Source organism: Mustelus asterias, chromosome 21 (assembly GCF_964213995.1).
Source record: "Mustelus asterias chromosome 21, sMusAst1.hap1.1, whole genome shotgun sequence".
NCBI lineage: Eukaryota > Metazoa > Chordata > Chondrichthyes > Carcharhiniformes > Triakidae > Mustelus > Mustelus asterias.
In genome coordinates this window covers 54,371,620-54,391,439 of record NC_135821.1, presented here as the reverse complement: position 1 = coordinate 54,391,439, position 19,820 = coordinate 54,371,620, and the positions used below count along the sequence as shown (strand labels likewise).

Genomic DNA, 19,820 nt, shown 5'->3' with positions numbered 1-19,820 from the left:
TAAATCAAAGTCTTATCGTTATACTCTACAGAGGGACAGCAATGGTTTGGGTGAGTTATAGACTTGTCCACAATCTGGGAGTTCAATCAAAACTCTTGACTCCCTCACTCTGACATTTTAGAATGCCTAAAACCTTAATCGACTTTTAATCCTTAGCACACTCCAACTTAACCGTGTTCTCTTTTCAATATATATCTAATCACTTATAAGGACATTCAACTCATTTTGAACTTACATTGATTCCACTTTGGTCAGTGACAACAGAAGCGATGCCAGGGCTTGCAATCTGAAACTGTACAGTTCAACAGCACAATCGTTTTGGTTTCAAAGCAATTCCAAGTATAACAATTGTCTACATTGCTACCGTCTGCACGCAAGTGGCAGAATCTATCCAAACAACACCGACTACACCAGACTAAACTCTGCGGTGCACAGTCATAGTGCTAAAGCAAGAAAAGAAGAAGGAAAGTTGAACGCTCCGTGAAGCTGGTATTACCTTATCCAGTTTTGTCCGGAGAATGTTTCTGAGGCTGTTGCATAATTGGAGAAAACAATTCACTTTTAACCAATGACAAAATGTAATTTTACAAACTCCAACTCGATGCACTAGTAAGGACATGAGCATCTTCTTAAGCTGCCAACGCTAACCTGTTTATCTTCTTCCCCAGGACTCTATTAACTCCTACATTGCTAAATCCCTTACACTTAGAACACAGCGTTGATATGAACTGCATTACTGATTTCTCTGGAATGAACTCCAACTTATTGCTATGACTGATTATTATAGTAATACTGCAAGCACTGACTGATAAGCTGAGTCCACAGTCTATCTGTGGAGCGATTCATTCATGGAATGTTTAAATCAGTTTATTAAAGCATTAGTGTGTGTTATCATAAGAACCAATGGACATGCGTGTACATGTCCATATACAGGTGCATATGTGGACACATGTGCATATCGCCAGCCGTGGCTCAGTGTTAGACTCTCAGCTCTGGAGTCAGAAGGTTGTGGATTTGTCGGACTACAGCATATTGAGCACAAAAATCTAGGCTGACACTCTAGTGCAGTATTGAGGGAATGCTGCACTGTTTGAGGTGCCATCCTTCAGACCAGACATTACACTCAGGTGGACTTAAAAGATCCCATGGCATTATTTGAAAGAATAGGGGAGTTACCCCTGGTATTCTGGTCAGTATTTATCCCCAATCAGTATCACAACGAGCAGATTATTTGATCCTTTTCACATTGCTTTTTGTGGAGCTTTGCTGTTTATAAATTGTTGCCTTGTTTTCTACATTAATACAGGGTCTACACTTCTGAATTTCGATAGCTGTAAAGCATTTTGGGACTTCCTGAGGTTGTGAAAGGCATTACATAAATACAACAGTTCCTTTTCACATATGCACACAACAATGTCCTACCTGATGACACAGTAATGAATAGCACAATTACAATCAGAACAGGGCTTTTGTGATAACAAACAATTTTGTTTTAACAAAGATGCTGGTACACAGGCAGTTTTTATAAAGACATCTTTTAAACATGCTGTGTTACTGAACGCAAGGAAATGGAGCAAAGTCCCTTATGGACACTTGGCAAATTTCCATCATGCTGTCAAAGTGAGATATTAAAGGACAAGTATGACCCTAAGAAGGAAGAAAAATAGGAAAGAAAAAATATCACAAGATTACTCCACAAGCTGTGGATTCAATAAGAGCAGTGATAGGGCAGGTTTGCCCTGTGCCATCATGGGCAGCGAATTAATGTGGATGATAGTAAGATTCATTTTAAAATGGGAAGAAAGAGATTAAGGTCAAAATTTATTTGTGCCCATTTACAGGCCCAGAATTTGTGCATGTCTGCAAAAAAAAAGGACCCAAATAACACTCGGCCTCATTTCACTAATGTAGGTGATCTGCTGATAACTGTCATACCTTCACAGACAACCCACCACTTTGAACAAAAGGAATTTCGAGCCGTTAGCCTGACTGGCAATGTCCCGCATGTAGATTCTGGGGAGGGAGGCACGGATTGGCAATGGGTGCAGTCCAATCACAAGTATTGTGAAGTTGCTGAAACATTCCTGGATGATGGGTTTTATTCTGAAAAAAATTACTTACACTTTGTCTGGAAGGATGAATCGGAAGCAGAGCAGTTCTGTTGATCACCAACCAGTTTCAGAGAGAGGGCCTAAAGCAAGCATTAACACCTTGCCAACGTATGTAAGGAGCCTAACAAATTGCTTGCGGTGGTGACCAGAAATTCCGCTGCTTTCACCAATTTGGCAATGCCCCTAAAGCAGGCATCGAATGGGCATGGGACTTTCCATCTCAAAATTGGTTGAGGGTTCATTTCTATCCCTATCTCGATCTCTTTTATAGAATCAACTTTCCACCATCCAGGGCATGATGCTCTCTTCTTGCTTTGGGATTCTTCTATGTTTCTAAATCAACAAAGAGAACCCAACAAAAAGCACAACAAGATAGTACTTCGGAAAGCACCTGGGTAAGATGCTCTTTCGGAAAGCCAGTGCAGACTCGATGGGCCGAATGGCCTCCTTCTGCCCTGTCAGGATCCCATGTTCTAAGTGTCACTGCACATTCCCTTCATGATTTCATGAATCAATCTCATTGTGCTTTGAGGCGCAACGTGGGTTCCTCGCAAAACGCTGAACAAATGATTTCCTCCGGGGACCTTGAACCAGATTTTGATTCAACTTGACTGAACAGGTCAATTTTGGACAAAGTCTGATTTCTGTTCCAGGTTTGTGCTCACATTCCCCATAATTTAGATCAAACTTCTGCCATTGCAGATGCAATGGAATGTTTGTTTCAGAAAAGAGAATTGAATTTATATGACAAAGAAGCAGAAAAGGGTGTTTTATTGCAGGAGAAGGCTTTTCAAGGCAAACACCAGCTTGAGTCAGTGAGTGGGTTAAACTCACTCTCCCTGCTTCAGTGTTTGCCTGCTATTTTTGGCAGCGGTGAATGAAGTTCTCCGAGGCTATTAATAATGGGAGTGTGAAATTCAATTGGGCCCTGCTATATAAGGTAATGAAGATGCTATTCAAAGCTAAATATATCCATCAGCCCAGGAATGAAACTTGTAGCTGAAACGCTGGGCAAAGTGACTGCTAAACAATGCAAGGACAGAGTCAATAGGTAACAAGAACCAGAATCAACACTGTCATTCTCAAGTGCCCACTTACCAGAGGCGATAAACAATAATATCGCATCAACAGTGTTAAGATTGCAAAGCCACATTGAGAGGTATTTCAGAGCCTGAAAGAATTGCACATTTTCCTAACTCCAATCAGTGCATGCTTTTGTTTCTTATTGAACACACTCATATTTTTTGTCCCTCAATAAGACTTTTTTTTTCTTTTCCAGTAGTTATGTATTTTAAATAATGCCACACATAATTATTGACTTAACTGAGGTAAATAAAGAAACCTACACATTTATAAAGCATCCTCATGTCTTAATATCCAAACGTACCTCCAAGGCAAGAGATTATTTTGACCTGTGAACTAATACAGCAGGCATTTTGTATACATCGATTAGCAATGCATTAAATGACCAGTTTTGGTGGTATTGTTTCATTCCCCGCCCCATTAATGGGCGGCACGGTGGCACAGTGGTTAGCACTGCTGCCTCACAGTGCCAGGGACCCGGGTTCAATTCTGGCCTCAGGTCTGTGTGGAGTTTGCACGTTCTCCCCGTGTCTGTGTGGGTTTCCCCCGGGTGCTCCAAAGATGTGCAGGTTAGGTGGATTGACCACGCTAAATTGACCATTAGTGTCAGGGGGATTAGCAGGATGAAAATGTGGGGTTATGGAGATACGGTTTGGGTGGGGTTATTGTTGGTGCAGGCTCGATGGGCCAAATGGCCTCCTTCTGCACTGTAGGGATTCGATGATTAATGTAGGTCCAAAAGGCTTTCCAAATCCCAGCATCAGAAGGAGGTGGCTGCTGATAGGTGACCCTTCGTCAAGTCATCTAGACTCAAAACGTTGGCTCTATTCTCTCCCCACAGATGCTGTCAGGCCTGCTAAGGTTTTTCACCATTTTCTGTTTTTGTTTCAGATTCCAGCATCTGCAATAATTTGCTTTTAGCTTATGTCTTTGTGGCGAATGAGGAATATTTGATCCAATCCAAGATTTTTGCAGCTTTGTTCCCATTTCCACCTACTATTGAACCAAGTGAATCAATAATGCAAATCTTCTTAAATATATGGAATAAACCCATTCAGATAGAAACTACTGTGAAAATATCAGATAGTAAATGTATTTAAAAAGAGATTCTTGCCATTAGTATCCCTTCCAAAAATTAAACAGTCACAAGGAATTATCATTAACTTTAAAGTACTATTGGCATTTTTGTATTCCTTTGATTTAAAAAAAATGTTATAGTTTAGTCAGTTATGTATCAACTAACTACAGAGCCCAGAAGCATGATGAGTTAGCTTCTGTAGAGATACAGTCATTAATTCAGAGGTGCTTCAGAAATCCCAGTCATCTCACCCATAGATGTTTATTCGGCTGTCCCTTGGTCTCCCCCTCCCTGCACTGTCAGACTCAGTAACCTCTGCAAGTCAGTCCTCCAGTGATGTCACCAGCTCTCAGCGTTTAAACAAAAATATTCATAAATCAACAGAATAGACAGGAGAGCAAAACACAAGGGCGTTAGGTGCACTCCCGATTCTATCCATTTGATATTTTTAAATGAGCACTCACAGAAAGACTTCTCCTTTGCCAAGCCAGTGATGGAGTTTAATCCATGCTTCAGCGAGAGGTTAGTTTGACAAATCTTGTGAGTAATCGTTTGTCAATTTGCATTTTCCCTGCTTACATGTTGCTGCTTGCGCTGGTCGATATCTTCAGTCCCTCTTTGGAAACTGCTGAGGAAGCCACAATTTTTAGCAGTGAATTAATAATTTGGAACACAAGGGTGTGTTTTTTTCATCCTAGCAGATCTGTAGAAAGAAATATCAAGAATGAGAAGTAGGCAGATTGGAATAACCTGGGAAGGGAAGGCTGCCATCTCACCACTCGCCATGCTATTTATAAAGTTATTTTTACTTTAGCATCTCTGTCATTTGTGAGCATATATTTCAATCACAAACACTGGCCAGATGTTAAATAGCAATACTCCAAATTGGATAAAACTACCAAAGTCTCACACATGGTGGAATCAAGAGAGTTAAGTTAGATGTAAAGACACCATTGATTCCATTTAATCTGCGTGCAAACTAATATATAATTTATCAGGAGCACAGAATTAACAAGTCACAAGCAAGATTGCCGAATAGAATTTTTTCCCTGGGGTACTGGGTATGTAAAACAAACTCCCAACAAAAGGCAGCTAACAGAGTGTTGATAAACTAAATCAGACAGTGCAAATTACAAAGGTCAACTGCTTGGCTAAAAAACACTGAGTTTTCCCTCTAAATCCACTCAATCTGTTCAGGCTTTTCGAGGTGATTTTGAGAAATGAAACACACTGAGAGGTGGGCCTAGTTTGTGGACTCTTGTGGCTGGTATCACGAACCGGAAAGCCTCATGATCTCAGGTGAAGTGATAGCAGGAGGGTATCGCAATTCAGCCTGAGTTTGGGATGGAGAAATGGCCCAAGCTTTCTACACTTGGTCACTCTGACCCCTGTATGGGCGGCACGGTGGCACAGTGGTTGGCACTACTGCCTCATAGCACCAGGGACCTGGGTTCGATTTCGGCTTGGGTCACTGTCTATGTGGAGTTTGCACATTCTCCCTGTGTTTGCGTGGGTTTCGTCAGGGTGTTCCAATTTCCTCCCACAGTCCCAGCATGTGCAGGATAGGTTGATTGGACATGCTAAATTAACCCTTAGTGTCCTGGGATGTGATAGGTTAGAGGGATTAGCAGGGTAACTAAGTGGGGATAGGGCCTGGGTGGGATTGTTGTCGGTGCAGACTCGATGGGCCAAATGACCTCCTTCTGCATTGTAGAGTTTCTATGATTCTATGCTGGAAAGTGCACTATGGGCTCATCTGGGCAAGTAATGTTTTTTTTAATTCATTTCCGAGATGTGGCTAGACCAACATTTCTCTCCCATCTCTACTTGCCCATGAGAAGGTGGTGGTGAGCTGTCTTCTTGAACCGCTGCAGTTCTTGAGGTGTAGGTACCCACAGTAAGATTTTGGCACAAGCCCCCAGATGTTAGTAAGGAGGACTTTGCAGGGTCAACAGGGCTGGGTTGGCACTTGTTATTTCCGATGTCTAGGTAGGTTTTGGGTGGTCCATACGGTTTCATTCCTTTTTGTTCCATTTGCAGCAGTTGAATACAACTAAGTGGCTTGTTAGGCCATTTCAGAGGGCATTTCAGAGTCAACCACATTGCTGTGGGTCTAGAGTCACATGTAAGCCAGACCAGGTAAGGGTAACCGGTTTCCTTTCCTCAAGGACATTTACAACAATCGACAATGGTTTCATGGTCATCGTTAGACTTTTAATTTCAGATATTTAATTGAGTTTTTTAAATTCCACCATCTACCCTAGAGCACTACCCTGGGCCTCTTGATTACAGGCTAAGCAACAACACCACTGTGCCACTATCATCCACTCCCACCCCCCCCCCCCATCCCCCCTACAAATGCAGACTGAAGAAAGGCCAATTGGGTGAGGTATCTAGGGACTGATCATTGATATTCTGTGAGGAGAAAAAAGAATGACTGGAAATACACAAATCCACAACATCAGACACCAATGAAATTGCTGAAATCAGTTGAAAGACCCTATACGGACTGAAAACAAGAATGGTTATTATAGGCTACTTGTAACAGGAACCTCTGATACCAATAATTCTGATGCTTCATATGATTTTATGAAACTAGGTTCTTTTATGATTCATAAATGTCCTTATCATTGCATCTTGCAATATATATAACATACTAGTAAATTCCTCATGATGTTGAACTCGAGTCTGTTCCTAGTCTAGTGTCATAATACCACACTACCATATGCTGAATTGGAAATGTACATATAACAATATAGAACTAACACTGTTCACCTCAGGAAGTGAGACTGGTAGACAGGAAATGTGTGCAGTATGCACAACTTTATTCATAAACAAATAGATATGCATTTCAGGTATAAATCTGCCAGGTGACAATCATTTTCTCATTCGACACAGTCGTGAATAACGTCCGCATTTTTACAATGTCTTGTAACATCAACTTCAGTTTGTTTAGAATTTAACTGAATGAATGAGCATTCCCACAGATGGAACGGCCATATCTAGCTCATTCAGGATTCAAATTGAGAACATAGAACAGTACAGCACAGAACAGGCCCTTCAGCCCACGATGTTGTGCCGAGCTTTATCTGAAACCAAGATCAAGCTATCCCACTCCCTATCATCCTGGTGTGCTCCATGTGCCTATCCAATAACCGCTTAAATGTTCCTAAAGCGTCTGACTCCACTATCACTGCAGGCAGTCCATTCCACACCCCAACCATTCTCTGAGTAAAGAACCTACCTCGGACATCCTTCCTATATCTCCCACCATCAACCCTATAGTTATGCCCCCTTGTAATAGCTCCATCCACCCGAGGAAATAGTCTTTGAACGTTCACTCTATCTATCCCCTTCATCATTTTATAAACCTCTATTAAGTCTCCCCTCAGCCTCCTCCGCTCCAGAGAGAACAGCCCTAGCTCCCTCAACCTTTCCTCATAAGACCTACCCTCCAAACCAGGCAGCATCCTGGTAAATCTCCTCTGCACTCTTTCCAGCGCTTCCACATCCTTCTTATAATGAGGTGACCAGAACTGCACACAATATTCCAAATGTGGTCTCACCAAGGTCCTGTACAGTTGCAGCATAACCCCACGGCTCTTAAACTCCAACCCCCTGTTAATAAAAGCTAACACACTATAGGCCTTCTTCACAGCTCTATCCACTTGAGTGGCAACCTTTAGAGAACGTTGCCATCTCAGAAGAGAGATAGGGGTAACCTGGTAAATTATGAAGGGTTTTGTCATGATAGACTTATCGATGTTTCCATTTGCAAGGAGTCCTAATTTAGGGGCCATTAATAAAAGAGAGTCCCCAATAAATTCAATAAGGAATTCAAAAGAAACACCTTCACCCAGATTGTGGTCATTATTTGCCCATTGCTGCTAACCCTAACTTCTTTTGCCATCCCTTCTTTGTTCAGATTCCATATCTTCCTTCAATCCCTGTTTAAAAAGAGAAAATGACAGTGGCAGGGGGGGTGGAACTGACAGTGAATGGTAGGGCCCTGGAGAGTGCTGGGGAACAGAGGGACCTAGGAGTACAATTACATAGTTTGTTGAAAGCAGAGTCACAACTAGACAGAGCTGTGAAGAAGGCATTTAGCACACAGGCCTTCATCAGTCAGGGCATTGAGTATAGGAGTTGGGACATTATATTACAGTTGTATAAGTCGTTGGTGAGGCCACACTTGGACCATTGTGTACAGTTATGGTCATCCTGTTATAGGAAAGACATTGATAAACTGGAAAGAATGCATAGGAGATTTACAAGGATGTTGCCGGGACTAATGGGCCTGAGTTATCGGAAGCAGTTGACTAGGCTAGAGCTTTATTCCTTGGAATGTAGGAGAATGAAGGGTGACCTTATTGAAGTGTATAAAATCAGAGGGGCATAGTAGGATGAACACATATAGTCTTTTTCCCAGGGTAGGGGAATTGAAAACTAGAGGGCATAGGTTTAAGATGAGAGGGGAAAGATTTAAAAGTGATCTTTGGGACAACTTCATCACGCAGAGGGTGGTGCATATGTGGAATGAGCTGCCAGAGAAAGTGGTTGGGGCAGGTATAATAGCAACATTTAAAAAGCATTTGGATGCGAACATGGATGTTGCTGGGACTTGAGAAGCTGAGTTACAGAGAGAGATTGAATAGGTTGGGACTTTATTCCCTGGAGCGTAGAAGATTGAGGGGAGATTTGATAGAGGTGTATAAGATTTTGAATGCAAGAGTGAATGCAAGCAGGCTTTTTCCGCTGAGGCTAGGGGAGAAAAAAACCAGAGGGCATGGGTTAAGGGTGAAAGGAGAAAAGTTTAAAGGGAATATTAGGGGGGGCTTCTTCACGCAGAGAGTGGTGGGAGTGTGGAATGAGCTGCCGGATAAAGTGGTAAATGCGGGGTCACTTTTAACATTTAAGAAAAACTTGGACGGGTTCATGGATGAGAGGGGTGTGGAGGGATATGGCCCAAGTGCAGGTCAGTGGGACTAGGCATAAAATGGTTCGGCACAGACAAGAAGGGCCAAAAGGCCTGTTTCTGAGCTGTAATTTTCTATGGTTCTATGGTTCTATGGATGGGAAAGAATTAGAGGGATATGGGCCAAATGTGGGCAATTAGGACCAGCTGGGAGGGCAGCATGGTCGGCATGGACCAGTTGGGCCGAAGGGCCTGTTTCCATGCTGTATTGCTCTATGACTCTGGTAAATCAACGATGCACTTTCCCATTGACGACCGAAACTGCCGTGGCAGAGCACCACAATTTTATAGTGACAGAGCAATTGATGGATGAAGGAGCAATAGATTGCATCCATATATTTTCTGTGCTTTCTTGCTCAATGCCAGCACCGACATCAGCAGGGAACAATTCCATGCTCTTAATTTACAACAAGCAGCACTGTGTCACTTAAATGACAACTGTCCCAGCACATTCATTTCAAAGTAAACCAGAATGTAAAAACATAAAAAATAGGAACAGGGATTGGCCGTGTAAGCCTGCTCTGCCATTCAATAAGATCTACCTCAACTCCATCTCCCCATACTATCTCCATATCCCCTAATTCCCTAAGTATCCAAAAAGATTGGTCTTTAATGCACTCAACAGCTGAGTATCAATAGTTCCCAGATTCACAACGCTTTAAATGAAGAACTTTCACCTCTTCTCAGCCGTAAATACCCAGTCCCTCATTCTGATGCTGACCCCCAGTTCTAGACTCTCCAACCAGGAAAACATCTTCCCAGAGTCCACCCTGTCAAGCCCCTTAAGAATATTGATCGCAATCTTATCTGCCGTTCACGCTACGCTCCCGCTGCAGCGAGGTTGGAGAATTTGGCGGCCAGCCAAATCTCCGTTCACTGCAGTGGGATGGGAAAGTCCCATCTTCGTGAATGATGATAAGATTCTGCCCATCATACCTTTCAATGAAATCAATTCTCATTCTTCTAAATTCCAGGGAATATGCTTATATAAGCATATTCGATCTCTCCTCGTAGGACAATCCCCACGCCATTTCTCTTTGAAAGGCAAGTCTTGAATGGTTTCTGGGAGATCAATACTGTCCCCTGCACCCGTGCCTTGTGATAGTTGTGTGGGATCCAAGGATGTGAACTGAACACTGCTGCAATGAGGTGCAGAGTGACAACTGAGCACACAACTGACCTATTGGAAGGACGCTTCAAGGGTCTGGATTGATCTGAGAGTTCCCTGCAATGTAACTGGTCAGAGGCCTCAGGTTTTGTGATCAGGTATTGCCTTCTGATGGCTTTTTTTCATGGGAGCCTCAGAGGAGGAATGCCCCCAGGGCCAGCAAGGGGATTAGTTGTGGACTCAGTTAAACAGGATGCAGAGGATATCCCATTGCCATCTGCAAAAGATATTGATGCTATTCTTACACAGGAGGCCTTTTCAAGCCTGCCACATCTGTTTACTGCATTAACGGACTTACCTACATCTTCTCTACATGGCTAGTTCATCATCTATGATTCCTTCTCTGCACATCAACTCAAAGCTTCAAATCGTGTCACCTCAAAAGCAACTTCCAGATCTTCTCCTATCTGAATGCACATCTTTAGCGCCTGAATGTAAACTGAAAGGACAATCTGAAACCAATTTTAATAGCGTGATTGAAAAACTCCTCACACTCTCATTACTTGGACTGTAACAAATGTATGGGTGCCACATATTGTGTATGCACAAGGAGACTGGAACGCTGTGCTACTGAAGAAGGTTTTTGACAGGTGCTGTGCATCGTCAAGTACTAAACTGTTCATTTCTGTTCCCAATATGAATTATATTCAGCATTTTAATGAACAATTTTCCAGTATAATTCCAACCTTTAAACATTGTAAAACATTTATAGGATTTTAACTCATTATATGAATTCTGTTTGATTCTCATAGGGAGGAAATTCTAACAGGAATTTTAATTAGTCCCATTCTCTACTTTGGCAAAGTGTTTATTGTTCCAATCAATTTTACATTTGGCCACCGTTATGTCACATTGGGCTCAATTTTCCCACCTCAGTTTTTAAACGTGAGAAGAATTTATTTCCTTGTCTGTAATCTAGAGTCAAGAGAAGTGTGCCTTCTGGCCCAGTCTGCCACAAGGCAGCCAATTCCCAAGCTGCCTCCAGGATTGCTGTTCGATTAGGGATGGTGGGCAGGTTGAGGGGGAAGGAGGATGATTCAGTGAATGCGATTGGAAGGCGTGGCAGTCCTTGCTGTGACTTGTACTGAGAGTCCTGCTGAGGTGAGTGACACAAAAGAGAGCAGCAGAGTGAAGTGGATGTGATAAAAGGCTGAAGGATTGAGCAGCCATTTTCTCACCACCCGCTGCCAGCACTATCTGTGACAGCGGACTCCAGGAAATCCAAATGCAGTGATAACCTCTGCCTGTGGACTACCTCATACTCGCTTCTATCCGCCCCCCCCCACCATTTAATATTCAGATTGCCAGTCACTTTCCTACTGCCCCGGCTTCTCACTCTGCTCGGGCCTCCTGTGAAATCATAAGCACTGCAGGAATGCTGTGCTACGCTGGGAAAGTTCCCAGTTTCTGTTCCACCAAAGCCATTCAGCTCCTGACCTCCTTACAACCTTGTTCCAAATATGGACCAAGAGCTGAACTCAAGAGAGTAATTGCCTTTGATGCCATGGCAGCATTTGACTGAGTGTGGCATCAAGGCGTTCTAATAAGACTAAAGCCAATGGGAATCAGAGAGGAAAACTCTCCGCTGATTGAAGATGGTTGAGGTTGTTGGAGGTCAATAATCACCATCTCAGGACATCACTGCAGGAGTTCCTCAGGGTAGTGTTCTAGTCCCAACCATCTTCAGCTGCTTCATCAATAACCTTCCCTCCATCATAAAGTCAAATGTGGAGACATTTGCTGATGACATCACAGTGCCCAGAGTCAGCTCCTCAGATACCAAAGCAGTACATATCCATATGTAGCAACACCTAGGCAACATTCAGGCTTTGGCTGATACAGGGTAAATAACATTTGCACTCCCAAGTGCCAGGCAATGAGCAGCTCCAACAAAAGAGAATGGAACCGTCTCTCCTTTACATTCAATGACATTAGCATCACTGAATAGCCCATTGTAAACATCATGGGGTTTACCATTGACAAGAAATTGAACTGGATAAATACAGTGGCTACAGAGCAGGTCAGAGGCTGGGAATTCAGCAGTGAGTAACTCAATTCCTGACTCCTCAAAACCTGTCGTCCATCCACAAGGCACAAGTCAGGAGTGTAATGGAATACACTCCACTTGCCTGGATGAGTGCAGCTCCAACAACACTCAAGAAGCTTAACATCATCCAGGACAAAGCAGCACATTTGATTGGCTTCCCAACCACCACCTTAAAAGGAGGCAATAACATAGTGGTATTTTTGCTGGACTGGAAATTCAGAGACCCAGGGTAATAGTCTGGGGACCGGGATTCAAATCCCACCACGGCAGATGGTGAAATTTTAATTTCAATTTAATTTTGAATTCAATAAAAATTTGCAATTAAAAAAGTCTAACAATGACCATGAAACCATTGCTGATTGTGTTAAAATCCATCTGGTTCACTTATGTTGTTTAGGGAAGGAAATCTGCTGTCCATACCTGGTTTGGCCTACATGTGACTCCAGAGCCACAGCAATGTGGCTGACTCTTACTTGCCCTCAGGGATGGGCAGTAAATGCTGGCATAGCCAGCAACGCCCACATATCATGAATGAATGAAAAAAACCTCCCTCCACCACCGACACACGGTGGCAGAAGTGTATACCATCGACAAGATGCACTGCAGCAAGGCTCCTTCGAACCCATGCTCTACCGTCTAGAAGGACAAGGGCAGCAGACACATAGGAAAACCTCCACCTCCAAGTCACATACCATCCTGACTTGGTACTATGTTGCCGTTCCTACATTGTCACTGGGTCAAAATCATGGAGCTCCTTTCCTAACAGCATTGTGGATGTACCTACACTACATGGACTTCAGCAATTCAAGACAGCGGATCATCACCACCTTTGCAAGGGCAATTAGGATGGGCAAAAATGGCATCATTGTCAGCGATGACCACATCCCAAGAACGAATAAATTTAAAAAGAATTCCATTGTCTGGGCAAAAATGATGAATAATTGAATCATTAACAAGCTTAACTGGCTTCTTGCCACTGCTGAGGGTATTAGCCCCAATGTACACAAACCACTTCTGAGAAAAGTAGAAGGAGGCATGGACATATCTTCATTCTAACCAATTGGGCTTTTCTCGTTTTCCTGGCTATTGGTTCCCCCAAATTCCCACCTCCAAATCTGCCTCCATGGGCCTGGGAAAACTCCCCCATAAAGGTACCAATGCAACCAGCTCCATTATCACCACGACTATCCCTACCGCCACTTTTTGACTTTGGTACTAAGTTACTATATCCATCTGAGGGCAGGAAGTGTGTGAACCATCAACACAGTCCCACAAAGCCACATTCTCAGTATAGATCAAACCCCAAGTACATTCCAAAGAAAACACAAGCACAGTGACTCAAACACAAACTATTAGTGTAAGACACCAGTAGTTGATATGGTGTTGTCGGTTCTTTGGACGTCTCAATGACAAAATCTTTGCGACTTATATATTTAAATGTGAACCCATTATTAGTAGTCTGTAACTGTTTACAGATCCCAGATTACTGTCCTGGATGGTGTTGATTCCATGCTGCTTCCATAGTGTTCTCTCTGAGTATCTTACCATGTTATTCTATACATCATGCAGTGAACAGTGCTATCCTCCGTCCCACCTTAACCCTCGCTCTGCTGAGCACCTTTACATTATAATAGCATCCAGGCACAATATCACAATATTGCCCTTTCTTCGATAAAGAAAATGTTCCTGCTTTCCAGGAGTTATTACAATATAATTATTACTTACTATCCTTGCTCCCCCATCTCAAGTCTCTGTCTTTATAAATTCAGACAATCTTGATGCATGACAGTCCTTCCACATTTCAGTCAGTCACATTTGGAGGAATGGTAGTAGCACTCGATCTTTCTGATTCTTGGATATCTCCCTTTGATTCATTTTTTGCGCCCCTTCAAGTTGCATTTCCCTTTTTGGGAAGAGAATGGTCACTGATCTTATCTGCGCACTCATACAATATAAAGTGTCATCAATCAAAGTGCCATGCTAATGCTGATGCATTATCATGCTTACCTTTACATATTGAGCACATGCCACCAACTAATTTTGCTAATACTCCTTATTCCTTGCTGGTAGATTATTTGCCTGTGATAGTTTCTCAAGTTCAGAGACATACCAGCGATAATCCCATGATGGGGAAGATGGTGGACATGGTTTTGAAAGGAACAATACCAGGAACACATTGTCCACATCCTGATTTGAAACCATCTGTGTCAAGAAAACTTGAGTGGACCATCCAAGGTGAGTGTCTATTGTGGGGAATCTGAGTGATTATTCGTCCTAGTGGAATAGCATGTGCCCCCTTCCATCATTCCTATAGACGTAACTATACACCATCGCGAACCAACATTTCTACATTGCGACACCCTCAGAGTTAACATTGGCCACGATTCGTGACAGAGGGCAAATCAATGCTCATTCAACAAGGAGATCGAGTGTTATTATGCCATGAGTGAGAAATGGATACTAGCCATAGTTTTAGCAAAAACAGGTCCAATTTCTTACACAGCTCAAACCGAAGATGAACTAGTTTGGCGATGCCATGCTGATCAATTGGTGTCGTCTCAAAACATTTCTCCGAATCATCTCCAGAAAAAACAATTTCTTTAGTCCCGAGTGTGGTAAATACAAGACTTAGTTGAATCTGAATTGCCTGATGATTGTGTATTTGCTACTATACCACATGAGACTGATGCAGAATCATTGCTGTACCCAGTGAGGACAGTAACCAGCCCAGTGATAGTATAACACTTATTAAAGACTATTTATTACAATTAAGACAAGACACATATACATTAACAGGACTATAATGTTCTAAAACCGTTACGTACAAGACTACTAAATACATCCATACAGTTTAAGTGGGAGTTATGCTTTTGATCCAAAGAGAAGAAGTATCTGCTGAAATTCCAAATCATGCTTCTATGCAGCACAGTGGCACAGTGGGCGACATTGTGGCACAGTGGTTAGCACTGCTGCCTCACAGCGCCAGGGACTCAGGTTCAATTCTGGCCTCAGTGTGACTGTCTGTGCAGAGTTTGCACGTTCTCCCCGTGTTGCATGGGTTTACTCCAGTTTCCTCCCCCAGTCCAAAGATGTGCAGGTTAGGTGGATTGGGCATGCTAAATTGCCCCATGATGTCAGGGGGATTTGCAGGGCAGATACGTGGGGTTACAGGGATAGGGCCTGGGTGGGATTGTTGTTGGTGCAGACTCAATGGGCCAAATGGCCTCTTTTTGCACTGTTGGGATTCGATGATTCTAGGATTCTGGGATCAAGGACAGCTAAATTCCAGAATGTTGCATGCAACCAAAAGAGAATAGATGTCCTCCTGATTGACTTTCTTATTGACTGTGTATAATGATTAATGGTGCACAGTACTGTTTCTGGAGCATTATTGATCCTATGCATAATATTGTTGTAATTTGTTGTTGTAACTACCGAAGTAAAAGGGGGAGGGGTGTTATAATTAAATAGTTGCATGATTACTTTAAGAGCCAGTCACATGATTTGATGGCAATGTCATTGGTGTGTTTCATAGGCTCCTGTTTTAGTTTCATTTTCTTCTCTGAACAGGCAATATCTCCTACAATAAATCTGTTGCTGTTATTTTGAATCTACGCGTGCAAATCATGTTTTTTTCTTTTTGTTTAAAACCCGCAACCCCTAACATAGTTAGGATATTACAGTGATTGAGCCCCAAGGTCAGAGAGTGGCCGTAGAGATGGCCCTGTGTTAAATGGAGCTGGCTGCACTGGTGTTGGTTAAATGGGTAGCCAGTTTAACTGTAATAAGTCTTCAGAGGCAGAAGTCCCTTCACCAAAATCCCTTTATTTACATTTGCAACAGCAGTACACAGAGTGCTCTCAGTCAGCAGTCTACCTTCGGGAGTGCCAGAGGAACTGACACTCCCAGTTAAATACAAGGAAGAGACACCCTGATTAGCCCATCAATTGACTCCTTAATCAAGGAGTTCATATTCCAATAGGCTAACCTCAATGGCCTGACTGAAGTCATTACAGTAACCAGCTCCGTTTATTTAACAGTTAAGGATTTTCTAAGGTCCATAGAGGTAGATTTGGAGGGGGGCTGGGGTAGAAATTAGAAAAAAAAACCCATCAAACAGGAATGCTTTTTGTTTCCAGCTTCTTCATCTGGTGCCCACACAGCAACAATCTGAACTGCCATAAAAGAAGCAGAAGTTGCTTTTAGAACCTGAGTTATGGAGACTATTGATATAAATGCCCTACAAATGCTCCGAAACATTGATAAATTGCTCTGCTATTCACTGTGCATCCTTTGCATTGACTCCTCATTGAAGCAACCCTCTGTTGTCCCCTGCGTCTACACCAAAGCATCATGCTTTATGAGGGTCTTTCTCTTATAAGTTCGAGGTACCGAGCTCTTCAGCTCAGAGTTAATCGCCCCAGAGTCTCTCACCAATAATGTCTTTCTCCTCATTCACCACAGCTAGCTGGCTCTCCTCACTGCTGCTTCGTCAGTCAGTGTGCTTCCCTTTGACTGACTTTCTGAGACACTTGTGTCTTGTTGCAGCACACCTAAAGAAGGAAAGGTTGGACAAGGGGTTAGAATGGATACTTGAGGCAGACATCTCACAACACCTTTAGCACAAAGAGGAATCAGAGGGTTTGGCACTAGCATTAACACAGAGTATAATTGGAAAAGAAGGAATAGAAACAGAATGCTACATCAAATCCCCAGTGATGGATGCTCACCCACATCTCATCTCTAATATCCTCACCAGAACTTAGAACATAGAACATAAAACAGTACAGCACAGGAACAGGCCCTTCGGCCCACGATGTCATGCTGAACATGATGCTAAATTCAGCTAATCCCTTCTGCCTTCCCTTAGTCTGTATCCCTCTATTCCTTGTTTATTCATGTACTGATCTGAAAGCCCCTTAAACGCCCTGATCGTATCTGTCTTGTAATACTTCCTCCTAAAAAACAGGCAGTTCTCCTCCTATTGCAGTTCTCCCTCAACTATGATGAGCTGAAAATCAACGGGGATGAAGTAGAAAAGGTCGCGAGCTCCAGGTTTTTAGGTGTCCAGATCACCAACAACCTGTCCTGGCCCCCCATGCTGACACTATCGTTAAGAAAGCCCACCAACGCCTCTACTTTCTCAGAAGACTAAGGAAATTTGGCATGTCAGCTACGACTCTCACCAATGTTTACAGATGCACCATTGAAAGCATTCTTTCTGATTGTATCACAGCTTGGTATGGCTCCTGCTCTGCCCAGGATCGCAAGGAATGACAAAAGGTCATGAACGTAGTCCAATCCATCACGCAAATCAGCCTCCCATCCATTGACTCTGTCTACACTTCCCGCTGTCTCGGAAAAGCGGCCAGCATAATTAAGGACCTCACGCACCCCGGACATTCTCTCTTCCAACTTCTTCTGTCGGGAAAAAGACACAAAAATCTGAGGTCACGTACCAACCAACTCAAGAACAGCTTCTTCCCTGCTGCTGTCAGACTTTTGAATGGACTTACCTTGCATTAAGTTGATCTTTCTCTACACCCTAGCTATGACTGTAACATTACATTCTGAACTCTCTCCTTTCCTCCTCTATGAATGGTATGTTTTGTCTGTATAGTGTGCAAGAAACAATGCTTTTCACTGTATGTTAATACATATGACAATAATAAATCAAAATCAAAAATCAAAAAAAATCAAATCAAAATCCCTTGAAAAAAATGCATAAAGTGAGATTTAACTGTTGTGCCAACGACATATAATAAAATCTAGCAATCAGCATGCAACTGGATGAATCAAAGGCATTGAATGTGGGTGTGATTGAAGGGACAACTCCAAGTGAAGTCTTGGGATATTAAGGGCATCGCCATGCTGCAAGAACATCGATGGTAAGAATTCAAGGACAGTAGCACAATCTGAAAGAAGGTCACTGGAAGAGGCAGACTATCTTGGAGGATACCTCTGATACAGGGCCTAAGCTGGTAAGATGATTCATGTTTTCGAAATACTCTCAGGTTCAAATGCGTTGGTCACTCCATATTGTGGTGTCCAGGTCTTACTTTTTTTATTTATTAGTGTCACAAGTAGGCTTACATTAGCATTGCAATGAAGTTACTATGAAAATCCCCTAGTCGCCACACTCCGGCACCTGTTCAGGTACACTGAGGGAGAATTTAGCATGGCCAATGCACGTAACCAGCATCTCTTTTGGACTATGGAAGGAAACCGGAGCACCCGGGGGAAACTCAAGCAGACACGGGGAGAACGTGCAGACTCTGCACAGACAGTGACCCAAGCCAGGAATCGAACCCAGGTCCCCGGCGCTGTGAGGCAGCAGTGCTAAAACTAACCACAGTGCCACTTTCTGTGCCACCGTGCTGTCCCTTTCAAAGTGTGCCCATTATTACCCAGTATCTAAACATCTAACATAACACAGGGAGCATAGCAACAACACCCCCTTGTGCTTTGAACTGCATATCATGCTTTTTGCACCAATTCTCATCTCAATTTTTTTCGGTAGATTAACCTAAAGACCCCTATAGTGAGACAAAGCAGATATGAATGGTTAAGCCTCATTATTTTACAGACAGAAAGTAAACAGCTGAATCCAATGAACTTTAGTCCCCGAGTTGAGATAATAAGAAGAAAATACACCACACTATCACTGCTATCAGCCTCTCTTGGCTTTCCTTGGCCTGTTTTTTCCAAAATTATTTGGCTCTTCCTTAAAGACACATTCCCCCTTGGATCTCCCGTTTCCTCCAGAGCTGGGAACTAGTGAATGACCTGTGACCCTCTCCCTCTCCAAGCAGTAGCCAGAAGAACAGCCAGCTGTTTCTGTGGAAACCATAGCCTGTGACTCTTGCGAATCTTAACACGATGAGTTTGAGGTCAGTCTCAGTTTCTAATGCTAAATGAGTAGCAACATTCGACGAATCGTATTGAGAGCTTTACTGTGAAAAAATGGGTAAAACTCTCAACACTTGATAACAAGTCCATTAAACTTTTTCCAGTAATGATCGATGTGTGGTTAGCACTGAATGCCCCAGGCTGAACAGATCTCCAAGTGGTCCTGTGACTCCCTGTCCCAAAGAGGACTGCCTCCCTGCCTAATCTATTGAACTGAAATTAGCTCTAGCAGTTGTGTTTTGATTTATCACGTGCAAATGAAATCCCAGCATTGAATGGCGTGTAACAAGTCCCAATTGTTAAGTTTTCCCCCATATCCAGCATAGGTTTTCCAATTGTCCAGCCAGAGATCGCGATGGGGGGCATATCTTAATTCACAATGTGTTAACTTCATCCACATCAAATTCATCCATCTCGTCTGTTCAAAAAAGGAGAAAGGGGCAAACCAA

General features: G+C 42.9%; 1 long non-coding RNA gene across 3 annotated transcripts; it reads left to right on the top strand.

Annotated features, from left to right (window-relative positions):
* The first annotated feature begins 4,654 nt into the window (after window positions 1-4,654).
* Window positions 4,655-18,256, top strand: LOC144508966 (uncharacterized). Of its 3 annotated transcripts, XR_013500369.1 has the most exons (4): window positions 4,656-4,794; window positions 6,313-6,411; window positions 14,533-14,697; window positions 17,432-18,137. It is a non-coding gene; the product is annotated as an uncharacterized LOC144508966 (long non-coding RNA). The 3 variants fall into 3 exon arrangements; XR_013500368.1 differs by lacking the exon at window positions 6,313-6,411 and having other exon boundaries at window positions 4,655-4,794; window positions 17,432-18,256; XR_013500370.1 differs by lacking the exon at window positions 6,313-6,411 and having other exon boundaries at window positions 4,657-4,794; window positions 17,699-18,246.
* Window positions 18,257-19,820: the final 1,564 nt, after the last annotated feature.